The 13,428-nt window shown below is 41.9% G+C and overlaps 1 long non-coding RNA gene across 1 annotated transcript in view; it reads right to left on the reverse strand.

The window, feature by feature from the left end:
- Positions 1-1,085: 1,085 nt before the first annotated feature.
- LOC141166989 (uncharacterized) overlaps positions 1,086-13,428 on the reverse strand; it is a 30,747-nt gene continuing 18,404 nt past the window's right edge. The window contains exon 3 of the long non-coding RNA XR_012251373.1: positions 1,086-1,522. This is a non-coding gene — a long non-coding RNA (uncharacterized lncRNA). The remainder of the gene's footprint in view (positions 1,523-13,428) is intronic.

Consider the following 13,428-nt stretch of genomic DNA (forward strand, 5'->3'; position numbering starts at 1 on the left):
GTGTGGACCAGGACTCGGTAGGCTGCATGCACCACACACACCCCATTTCCGAGGGACAGCTCAACGGTGCTCCCACTAGACAGAAGTGCAGGCACGACAGCATCTGTCCCTGGCTGGAGTGGGGAGGGGAGGAAAACCCAGTGGTGTAGGAGCAGATAGGGGTGGGTCTCTGGGCATAGGTAGGAGCCCATTGGTTGCTAGTCACCTGGGCTCGGGTGTCAGAGGGAGGTATATAAGGTGGGCACCATCTTAGGACAGGGTCCATAGGCCCAGGAGATTGCGGGTGACGGGTTGGCAGAACAGGGTACCGGATCCCAAATTGGTGGAGGCGACTAATCCTCAGCCAAAGACCGGCGGTCATGACTATATCTTGGTGCGACCCCTCACTACACCTACCAGGAAGGCACACCATATAGGGTCAGGGACGCAGAGATCAGCGTGCCCAGAGAAGGCCCGAGGCAGCCGGACAAACGTAGAGTCACTGGTGGGGCACGGCCAGAGAAAGGAAGAGAAGGGAGCCCTGTGCCACGCTCTGGAATTGCCTGGGAGTTGACCGAGTCCCTCACCTGGTGGACGCAGCACGGCTTGGGCCGTCATCGCCTGCAGGATTGACCGAATAACAACTGTGAGTAAAGCATTGGAAACTTCAATTACAAGTCTCTGTGTTTCATCGCCGCACCAGCACCATTAGTACTGGGACGCTCACACCATCACTCCCACCATCTTCCACACTAGCTGCCCTGAGGCAATACTTCTCCCGTGGGGAGTTATTCCATACTCGGCTGCGCAAACTACACCAGCCTCAGCGGTCTGCAGCGCAGCGGCGGTCCCCACTGACCGCAATCCACTGGTGGCGTAGTCGGACACTTGTTACAACATTAAGACTGCCACTGAAGTGACCACCCTGGGCACGGACCGGGTCGCCGCCACACGGAGACTACAACCCCCAGCATCTTACAGAAGGCCCGGCTCCGGGTATCCCCTGCACAACACAGGCCCAGGGAGCGCGTCAGTATTAACTTATAATACATCAAATGTACACTAGATGGTGACAGGGAACAACTTGGTGCACAGGATCCGCATTATTTATTTATTTTACTCACTTATATAGCACCATTAATTGCACAGCGCTTTACAGACATTATCGGCACTGTTCCCATTGGGGCTCACAATCTAGATTCCCTATCAGTATGTCTTTGGAGTGTAGAAGGAAACCGGAGAACCCGGTGGAAACCCATGCAAACACGGGGAGAACATACAAACTCCTTGCAGATGTTGTCTGTGGGTTTTGAACCCAGGACTCCAGCACTGAAAAGCCACCGTGCTACCCCTTATTGCCCTATTCAGTTGATCGTCCTGGTCCCAATCACAGCAATGCTGGCAAACAAGTAATTTTTCTGGGGGTTGCTTTGTTCTGCCACATCAGGAGAAATGTAGTATGACATGGCAGTCGTTTTCTTGTCATACAAGGATGGCTCAAGTCTGACATAACGCCTCTTCACCCTAGTTCATAGAGGTGGCCCTGGGCATAAAAGAGAAAAGTTACTAAAAATGTAAAAATAAAAAAGCTAACATTTATGAATAATAAAAAAACATCAAAATAAAGATGCAAGGACACAAATGACAAAAGAAGCAAAAATGTATTGAGGGTCAGAACTCTAGGCCTGCACATAAGGGCATACATAGAAATCATGGGGCCCCATAGCAGAAGGTCTAATTGCCCCCCCCAACCCCACAAAAAATAAATATTTCTCTGTCACAGAAGAGCAGATCTCACAACTTTCCAGACTTTAGTAATTTTTCTCCTGCTGAAGTCCTAGATTCCTCTTTCATTGCCCCCATAAAGTATGATGCCAATAAAAGTGCCCCCAAACACAGTATGAACCCCCATGGTCCATTCCTCCACATTAGCATCCACATGCACAGCATAATGACCCTATTTTACCCCACTTCAACTCCCAAGGCAAAGTATGGTGACCCCAACACAGTATGATCCCCCCAACTGTGACCCCCACACAGCCCTCCATGCAGTATAATGGGCCTCCAAACAGTATAATGGCCCCCACATAGCCCTCAAAATATTATAATGGCCCCACATAGCCTTCCATATAGTATAATACGCCACCCATAATCCTCCATATAGTATAATACGCCACCCATAATCCTCCATATAGTATAATGCGCTCCCCATAATCCTCTATATAGTATAATGCGCCCCCCATAATCCTTCATATAGTATAATGAACTTCCCATGGTCCTCCATAGAATATAATGCACTCCGTATAGTCCTCCATACAGTATATTACACACCCCGTAGGGTAAAATGCAGCCCCCATATAGTATGATGCACCCCACAGTCCTGCAGTATTATGGGCACCACGCACTCACTGATTTTAAAATACCGTATATTTTAAATAAGCCGAGGCCCCTAATTTTACCTCAAAAAACTGGGAAAACGTATTGACTAGAGTATAAGCCTAGGGTAAGAAATGCAGCAGCTACTGGTAAATTTCCACATCCTGGTACGTATGGCATCCCTCATCCCCTAATCCTGGTATATATGGCACCCATCATCCTCCAATCCTGATACGTATGGCACCCCTCATACCCTAATCCTGGTACGTATGGCACCCCTCATCCCCCAATCCTGGTATGCATGGCCCCCCTCATCCCCCAATCCTGGTATGTGTGGCCCCCCTTATCCCCCAATCCTGGTATGCGTGGCCCCCCTCATCCCCCAATCCTGGTATGCGTGACCTTCTCATCACCCAATCCTGGTATGCGTGGCCTCCTCATCCCCCAATCCTGGTATGCGTGGCCTCCTCATCCCCCCATTCTGGTATGCGTGGCCTCTCATCCCCCAAGGTATGCGTGGCCCCCTCATCCCCCAATCCTGGTATGCGTGGCCCCCTCATCCCCCAATCCTGGTATGCGTGGCCCCCCTTATCCCCCAATCCTGGTATGCGTGGCCCCCCTCATCCCCCAATCCTGGTATGCGTGACCTTCTCATCACCCAATCCTGGTATGCGAGGCCTCCTCATCCTCCAATCCTGGTATGCGTGACCTCCTCATCCCCCAATCCTGGTATGTGTGGCCCTCTCATCCCCCCAATCCTGGTAAGTGTGGCTTCCTCACCCCCCAATCCTGGTATGTGTGGCCCCATCACTGCACACACAAAAAAATAAACACTTATACTCACCTTCCTTCCTCATCTCTGCTCCAGCGCTGCTGTGTCCTGTCTGCCAGGCAGCTCATGTCGGCATCTGAGCAGCGCGTGCTCTCAGACACTGATGTGAGCTGCTGCTGGCATATTCATTCCTCTCCACGCCGGACCATGTGCGTGGAAAAGAGAGAATATGCATTCTGTTTAATACTGAGCACTGTCAGCTAGAGCCGCGGCTCACCGCTCCTCCGTCCCCGCTGCTAAAGAGAATGAATATTCCCTCTTCTCCACGCCCGTGACTGTGTATAAAAAGAGCATGTTAGAGAGGCAGAGTCTCTCAGAAGCCAAGATGGTTGGAGGTTCACCAATCTGTAAACAACTGTGTCTAAAAATTGCGGAACAATTTCAGAAAAATGTTCCTTAACGTAAAATCGCAAAAACTTTGAATATCCCACAATCTACAGCACATAATATCCTCAAAAGATTTAGAGATTCTGGACAAATCTATGTGCACAAGGAACAAGATCGATGGGCAATGTTGGATGCTCGTGATCTACAACAGGTCCTCAAGTGGCACTAAATTAAAATCAGCCAGGATCCAATCATGCAAATCACTGCAAGGGCTCAGGAAAACTTCAGAATATCATTGTCTGTGATCACAGTGTGCCGTGCAATCCACAAATACAAGGTAAAGCTCTATCAATGTAAAGAAGAAGCCATATATCAACACAATCCAGAAATGCTGCCATATAAGCTCACTTATAATGGACTAAGACAAAATGGAAAACTGTTCTATGGTCGGATGAAATTAAATGTGAAATTGTTTATGGAAGCCACGGAGGCTGTGTCCTGTGGAGTCATGAGGAGAAGGACCATCCAGCTTGTTATCAGTGTACAGTCCTGCATCTCTGATGGTATGGGGAGGGGGGCATTAGTACCTATGGCAGGGGCAGATTACACATGAAAGGCGCCAGCACTGCTGAGCATTGTATAGTGGAGGGAGGAGGGGGGAGGAGAGAGAGAAGGAGGGAAGAGGGGAAAGGAGAGAGGGAGGGGAGGAGGGAGGAGAGAGAGAGAAGGGAGAAAAAATTTAAAGAAAAATTTTTTATTTTTTTTTTTATTATTATTTTTTTTTTTTTTTTTTTTTGGGGGGGGGATTTTTTTTTGGAATTTTTTTTTTTTTTTTTCTCTTTTTTTTCTCTTTCCTTTCTTCGTCTACTTTTCCTAATTATAATGATAGAAACTGATTGTAATTTTATACTTTATATTTATGCATTGTTTTATGTTGTATGTAAAAATTATTATTATTTTTTTATATAATCTAAAATATAGGGTGGTAGATGACAATATATCCTATGAAGTATTAAGATTATAGGATTCACAAGTTGTTTTTTTACAGCGAATCCTTTTTATAAGAACCCTATATGCTTCATTAGGCATTATTTTATAACAATCCTTTTTACTCTATTGAGCATATATGAACTCAAGGGGTTAATATAGAGGTATTACTCTGTATCTGGCCCCGCCCCTTTTAAGTAATTGTATACCTAGTCAAATGTATATAAGGATCAATTGTTTGCTGCTTGTCACACCTGATGAAGGTGGCTGTGTCCACCGAAACGCGTTGTGTGTATATTAATAAATCAGTCCTTTTAATATTTTTGCCCTGTTATTGGCGCTCTGGTACCGCTATTCATATCCATTTATTGTCCCTTTCCCCCTGTTGGGGTGCGGTAGAGCTGCCTTTAACTTATTGTTCTTTCACCTGTGGGAGGAATTTAATTAGAATCACTACCCTGGTTTTCCAAGCTGCGCTGCCCTAACCCCTCCGGAACGCTGCCGGGGGTGTTGGTGAAGCTGGGCGTCCATCTCGGCGTTACATGCAACTAACCTGACCACGTGATCCACCACCGAGAGATCAGGATCTGTGAACGCCGCTGGAAATAGATGACAGCCACCAACAGAGCGGAGCTTGTGGAGCTTTACACTGGGGTTGTGCAGAGGTGCACAACTTCATAAGGTTAGTAGCCATCCTCACACCCCTCTAACAATTGCAATACTGAGTCACCCATTGCGCCTTGTTCTCTCCTCTCTTTACATATTGAGTCTGCTATTGCTGGGGGCTTAGCCTCAAGACCAGGAGCTGCAAATTGGGCGACTCAGATTATTCAACACATCGAGAGACGGAAAAATCTTGCAGAATCGTCAACAGATAAGAACTGTGTTTAAGACTTTAAAATCTAAATTGCTGGATCATTATGGACTTTTATGTGACCAATAGAGAGAAATTTAGATTATCTCTGATCATTACAGCCCTTAGTAAAGACTCTAAAGATGGCGACAGATGCATATATACTAATCCAACTATGCTGAATGATACAGATCAAAAAAGGTTACGTGGACTGTTTTTGAACTTAGAAAATAATAGCAAAATAGAAATAACTAATCACGTAGACACGATGTTTTTAGAACATTACATTAAGGATAACATAATACCCAAGGGATTGAGAATGAATCTCAACTCATCCTTTCCTCAGGATATTGTTTTTACTGAAAGATGGGACAGGTGTATTTCTGATTGCTCAACAACACTGATCAGATTGTTGATTGATAAAAGGAATACTCTGGCTATGCATGCTTTAGAAACAATAGCTAAAATTAAAGGGGATTTGGAGTTCTTTTCTTCATCTGCGGAATATTTTGCCACAGATAATGAGGTAAAACTAAGACTGGCTAAGTTTGAAAATGATTTAATAAATAAAAAAGCCAAAAAATATGAAAGAGATATAAAAGACTCTAAAAAAGAAAAAATCCAATCACCACTTCAAATTTCACCTGTTCCCATCATCTCTATGCAGAGAACAACTAGGGATAATCCATCATCCCCTATTCTAAGCAATGATCCTGATAACCATACAAAACAAGTGAATAGTTTTCAAAAACAGTTTTTTATGAATAAAAAACAACAAGCAATATATGAGACTCATAAAAAGAAGTTATCCATTAACAATAATTACAAGAAAAATACTGCATTTAATTCTAATTTGGAAAAAAATAATGACCTTATAATAGAGGGAATGTGTATGGAAATTACTCCTCCCTCCATACTGATTACTGATCCACCTATTTTATCCACACAAGCAGCAGATGTAGAATTTATTGCTAATCCGTCTACTATTTCCACACAAGTAGCAGATATTGATGAACTGAACTTCACATTACATATTAACACACAGGAGATATCCCATAGTGGATCTAATATCTCAGAGCTTTCTAGTGCAATACAGACTCCTATTGCTGGGGAGTCATCTGGTCAGATCCCGATAGCGGATACACTGAATATTTTTAATCAAGGGAGACCTTCTGATAAAACAAATGGTATAAACCACATAAAACCCCTATAAACAGAATGACATCCTTGGAATTATCTCCGATTTTGAATGAAAATAGTATCTTGATAAATCCTCAAACACAGAATGCAGTTGCATCTCAAACTAATAAAACGAAAATTACACATTTTTTTCACGTGGTCCCCGGACGTTGTCCAAAACGAAAAAGAAATTTAGGGGATGTAGAGGGAGTGGAAAAACCCGAGGCCTCAATAACAAAAATAGTCCAAATGCCGAAACTGAGACACAATCCAAATATAAAGAAAATGAAATCTTGCCAATGAACCAGAATACAAATTCCCTGCAGATAGAAACCCCTATCGGTTGTGGGGGCATTTTTAATATTTCTAGCTATGTGCTATCTGAAGCTGAACGATCCTTGTTAGGTCGAGGATTATCTTTCTGTCCAGCTGTCCCATTTAATAATTTCACTTTGTTCTGTGATTTAAATGAATTTATAAGGAAATTGACACTAAAAAGACATTTTCTATTGGAAGATAAGAGAAAATCACATCCTATTAGTTCATGCTCAACAGTATCCCCCTCCATTCAAGAATCTAATATACCAGGCCCCCCATTACTGGACCCTTTCACTCATGTAAATGTGAAGGGGAAAAATAATTTTTATCCATTACATCACAAAGGTTCACACCTTGAAACTTTCCAACAATTAATTTTGAGGGACCTTAGGACATTCCCCCCAATTTCTAAAAAAGTGAATAACTTGAGCTACCAGGAGAAATGTGCATTAAAAACCCTTCAGGATAATAAAGAAATAATTATAAAGAGAGCAGATAAGGGAGGGGGGACTGTGATAATGAACAGGGGCTGGTACATCAAGGAGGGCCTCAGAATCTTAGACGACTCAAACTACTACGTGAAATTAGAAGCAGACCCATCTGTAACCATTTTTTTGGAGTACAAAGGACTTGTAGCAGGGGCCTCTACAGCTGGCTTCCTCAATAAAAAAGAAAAATCCTTTTTAGACATTAAAAAATTCAAAGTCCCTTATTTTTATTTTTTACCCAAAATTCATAAAGATAAATTTAATCCCCCTGGACGTCCTATTATTTCTGGTATTAATTCTATCACATCCAACTTATCCCACTATATTGATCTTTTTTTACAGAAGTACGTTTTATCCCTAGATTCTCATTTAAAGGATTCCACACATTTAATTAGACTATTGAGAGAATTACCCCCTCTTCCAGGCTGTCTTCTTATTACACTCGATATAAGCTCTCTTTATTCCAATATCACACATGTATTGGGTTTACAGGCAATTAAAAAATTCCTAGATGAGGACCCTAACTTACAAGATCCTCAAAAAAACTTTTTATTGAGGGGTATAACTTTCATTCTTGAGAACAATGTATTTTCTTTTGAGGGGGTGATGTATCGGCAGCTGAGGGGCTGCGCGATGGGGACGAGGTTTGCCCCCAGTTATGCAAATCTATATATGGGGGCATTCGAGTCTATCCACATCGCGCAATCCCTCGGCGCCGATAAATCCATCGTTATGTACCGCCGCTTTATAGACGATCTGTTTATTATATGGAGGGGAAATACTGTGGAGGCTGCCAAATTTATTGATGAATTAAACTCTAACGACTGGGGTCTTTCCTTTACCTCTACCATATCTGAGAGTAATATTCAATATCTTGACCTTCAGATAAATATAGACAATTCGGGTAAAATATCCACATCTACCCACTTTAAGGAAGTGGATGTAAATAGCTATCTTGAATTTGACAGTGGCCATCTACCCAGCTGGATTAGAAATATTCCATACGGTCAATATTGGCGTGTCAGAAAAAATTGTACACATGATTCGGATTTTTTTCTGGAATCTAAGGTTTTACAAAAACGTTTTAGAGCTAAGGGATACCCCCGGAAATTATTAGAGGATGCTTTCTCCAAAACTATATCCCTATCACAGAACCTGTGTATCAACAAATCCAAGAATACCAGCCAAGAGCCATACAGCGATTTCAGTTTAAATCTGATTACTACCTATGGTAAACCTACGCAAGTGTTATCCAGTTTATTAAAAAAATACTGGTTCATTTTAAGTAATGATCCAATATTAACTGGTCATTTACCGGAATTTCCTCATGTCATATATCGGAGGAGTAAAAATCTAGGAAACTATATAGCCCCTAGCAATACAACAATTGGTAGAAGACCGAACCATTCAGTTCCTATTAGCAATAATGGATGTTATAAATGTAATGTCCCTAAATGCTTATGCTGTCAATCCATTGATAACGGAGCCAAAACATTCGTCTCTGCGGTCACTGGAGAGATATATCCCATTCGCTTTAGACTTACATGTCAGTCCTCATATGTGATCTATCTGCTCCAGTGCACCTGCGGCCTGCAATACATTGGCCGCACTATCCAGGAAATGCACTCCAGATTAAATAAACATCGCCAAAATATTAGAAACGGCTTTCCCCTACATAGTGTTTCTAATCATTTCTTAAAAGAACATCAAAAAAATCCTAATAACCTAAAACTAACTATCATTGATCATATAGTTGATACACACCCTGATAGACTAAATCGTCTCATTACACGTGAAAATTATTGGATTTTCAAAATGGGAACCTTGTCTCCTGAAGGTTTGAACCTTAATATAGAGAAGACAACTTTTTAAATAATTGTTTTCATATTTTAGCAAATTTATTATATATATCTTTTATATGGAGGAGGAGGGGGGAGGAGAGAGAGAAGGAGGGAAGAGGGGAAAGGAGAGAGGGAGGGGAGGAGGGAGGAGAGAGAGAGAAGGGAGAAAAAATTTAAAGAAAAATTTTTTATTTTTTTTTTATTATTATTTTTTTTTTTTTTTTTTTTTTTGGGGGGGGGGATTTTTTTTTTGGAATTTTTTTTTTTTTTTTCTCTTTTTTTTCTCTTTCCTTTCTTCGTCTACTTTTCCTAATTATAATGATAGAAACTGATTGTAATTTTATACTTTATATTTATGCATTGTTTTATGTTGTATGTAAAAATTATTATTATTTTTTTATATAATCTAAAATATAGGGTGGTAGATGACAATATATCCTATGAAGTATTAAGATTATAGGATTCACAAGTTGTTGTTTTTTTACAGCGAATCCTTTTTATAAGAACCCTATATGCTTCATTAGGCATTATTTTATAACAATCCTTTTTACTCTATTGAGCATATATGAACTCAAGGGGTTAATATAGAGGTATTACTCTGTATCTGGCCCCACCCCTTTTAAGTAATTGTATACCTAGTCAAATGTATATAAGGATCAATTGTTTGCTGCTTGTCACACCTGATGAAGGTGGCTGTGTCCACCGAAACGCGTTGTGTGTATATTAATAAATCAGTCCTTTTAATATTTTTGCCCTGTTATTGGCGCTCTGGTACCGCTATTCATATCCATTTAAGGCAGCTCATGTCGGCATCTGAGCAGCGCGTGCTCTCAGACACTGATGTGAGCTGCTGCTGGCATATTCACTCCTCTCCACGCCGGACCATGTGCGTGGAAAAGAGAGAATATGCATTCTGTTTAATACTGAGCACTGTCAGCTAGAGCCGCGGCTCACCGCTCCTCCGTCCCCGCTGCTAAAGAGAATGAATATTCCCTCTTCTCCACGCCCGTGACTGTGTATAAAAAGAGCATGTTAGAGAGGCAGAGTCTCTCAGAAGCCAAGATGGTTGGAGGTTCACCAATCTGTAAACAACTGTGTCTAAAAATTGCGGAACAATTTCAGAAAAATGTTCCTTAATGTAAAATCGCAAAAACTTTGAATATCCCACAATCTACAGCACATAATATCCTCAAAAGATTTAGAGATTCTGGACAAATCTATGTGCACAAGGAACAAGATCGATGGGCAATGTTGGATGCTCGTGATCTACAACAGGTCCTCAAGTGGCACTAAATTAAAATCAGCCAGGATCCAATCATGCAAATCACTGCAAGGGCTCAGGAAAACTTCAGAATATCATTGTCTGTGATCACAGTGTGCCGTGCAATCCACAAATACAAGGTAAAGCTCTATCAATGTAAAGAAGAAGCCATATATCAACACAATCCAGAAATGCTGCCATATAAGCTCACTTATAATGGACTAAGACAAAATGGAAAACTGTTCTATGGTCGGATGAAATTAAATGTGAAATTGTTTATGGAAGCCACGGAGGCTGTGTCCTGTGGAGTCATGAGGAGAAGGACCATCCAGCTTGTTATCAGTGTACAGTCCTGCATCTCTGATGGTATGGGGAGGGGGGCATTAGTACCTATGGCAGGGGCAGATTACACATGAAAGGCGCCAGCACTGCTGAGCATTGTATAGTGGTGTTAGAACAACAGGAAGACAATGGTAAATCGCATACTGCATCCATCACAACAGCATGGCTCAGCAGAAGAAGTGTTTGAGTGATGGATGACCCCCTGCCTGCAGTCCTTTCACCAGTAGAAAACATTTGGCGCATTATGAAATGAAAAATCCGACAAAGACCCCCGAGGAGCAGCGAGAAACCGACAACATTCCTCTCCCAAAACGGCATCAATTGTCTCCTCACTGCTTAGACGTTTAGAGACTGTTGTAAAAAGAAGAGGGGACGGTATACAATGGTGGACACGGCCCTGGCACAACTTTTTTGAGCTGTGTCGCTGCCATCCATTTCTAAATAAGTTAATTTTTTAAAATAAAATGGAAAAATTTCCAAAGTTCAACTTTTGATGTTTTCTCTGTACTATGTGAATAAAATATGGTGATAAGAGATTTCCAAATTAGTCCAGTGGATTGAGTGGCAACGAACGACCCTGATAGCCAAAGGGCTGGCGGACTTGCGGTTTTAAGTGACCACTCATGGGCTACATTTGCTGATCATTGTTCTCGGTAGTACAACTCCTATTTACACTAGACTAAGTGCTGTCGAAAATGAGGTTTTAAATCAGCTTATTCACCCAAGAAACAATCAAAACGCTGATTTGTTGGGTGATTAGCATCCAGATTGCATTGCTCGATTATAAGGAAACAAGAGCTCTTAGGAATTGGCGAGTGTAAGTGCATCCTATAGCCTCTTATATACAATATATAGCTGCCGATCCAACAATGATTTCGGCTAATTGATCATCCGACGGTTAATTATTCCGTGTCCCCTCATACACAAGAACGCTCAATTGAGCACTCTTGTGTTCTATGAGAAAATTGCTACCAGATTCCTCTTGTGACGGGTTATCTCCTGAAATCGGACATGAGAGGAGAGTCGGGAGACCCCCATACACATTACACTGTTGGTCGATCCTGCCGGTAACAGTGGGTTTGGCCTGATGTTAGTCTAATGTGTATGGGGGTCTTCAAGCCTCATTCAGACATCAGAGATTTCATCATGTACACAGAAACAGTCCAAGTGTCATCAGTGTTTGGTCCATGTGTCAGTTTTGACCAAGAAGGATCCCAGCACTCACGTGTGAAATAATTAGCCGCTTATTATAGTTTCAACATACAAGTCATCAGACGTTTCTGCCCATCTAGGCTTTCTTCAATAATTATTGCTGGGATCCTTCTTGGTCTGTCCTGCATTTCCTCCACGTGCACCACGTAAACTATACGTACTGCCGACCAGCCTGCCTTCTCTTCGTGTCAGTTTTCACCATCAGTATTTCATCAGTGATTTTCTTGCAGGAATAAAAGAAATACACTGGCTTGCGAAAGTATTCACCACCCCCACCCCCTTGGATTTTTATCTATTGCGTTACATTACAACCTGTGTTTAAATATTTTTTAATCCAATTTGTGTGTGATGCATCAGCACTAAATAGTCTAAGTTGGTGAAGTGAAGTGAAAAAAATATAGGCATAAATTAAATTTATAGGATTAAATAACTAACAATTTGTATGTGCATAGGTATTCACCACATTTGCTATGAAGCCCCTAAAAATTTCTGGTGCAAGCAATTTTCCATAAGTCACATGCTTAGTGACAAGATGTCCCCTTGTGTGCAATCTAAGTGTCATATGGGCTGTCAGTATATACACTTTACCTTTTCTGAACGGCCACAGAGACTGCAACACCATTAAGCAAGAGGCTCCACTAACCAAACACCATGAAGACCAAGGAGATCTCCAAACAACACCATGAAAGTCAAGGAGATCTCCAAACAAGTAAGGGACAGAATTGTTGAGAAGTACAAGTCAGGGTTGGGTTATAAAAAAATATCCCAATCTCTGAAGATCCCCCGGAGCACTATCAAACCCATTATCATCAAATGGAAAGAACATGGTACCACAATAAACCTGCCAAGAGAGGGCCGCCTACCAAAACTCTCAACCTGGGCAAGGAGGGCATTAATTAGAGAGGCAGCACAGAGTCCAAATGTAACCCTTAAGGAGCTGTAGAGTTCCTAACCAGAGACTGGAGTTTCTGTCCACACGACCACAATAAGCTGTACATTCCATAGCCATTATGGAAGAGTGGGCAGAAAAAAAACTCTACTTACAGACAAAAATTGTAAGGCTCATTTAGAGTTTGCCAAAAGACATGTGGGAGACGCCCCAAATGTATGGAGGAAGGTGCTGTGGTCAAATCAGACCAAAATTTAACTTTTTGGCCACAAACGTAAACGCTATGTCTTGTGCCAAACCAACACAGTTCCTCAACCCCTAAGAACACCATCCCCAGAGTGAAATGTGGTGGCAGCATCATGCTGTGGGGTGTTTTTCGGTAGTAGGGACAGGGAAAATGTTCCAAGTCAAGGGGAAAATGGATGGTGTGAAATACAGGGATATTCTTGAACAAAACCTGTTTCAGTCTGTCAGTAATTTGAGACTGGGAAGGAGGTTCACCTTTTAACAAGACAATGAGCCAAAGCATACTGCTAAAGCAACA

Source organism: Phyllobates terribilis, unplaced genomic scaffold (assembly GCF_046119375.1).
Source record: "Phyllobates terribilis strain yellow unplaced genomic scaffold, ASM4611937v1 Scaffold_11__3_contigs__length_659146591, whole genome shotgun sequence".
Classification (NCBI taxonomy): Eukaryota; Metazoa; Chordata; class Amphibia; order Anura; family Dendrobatidae; genus Phyllobates; species Phyllobates terribilis.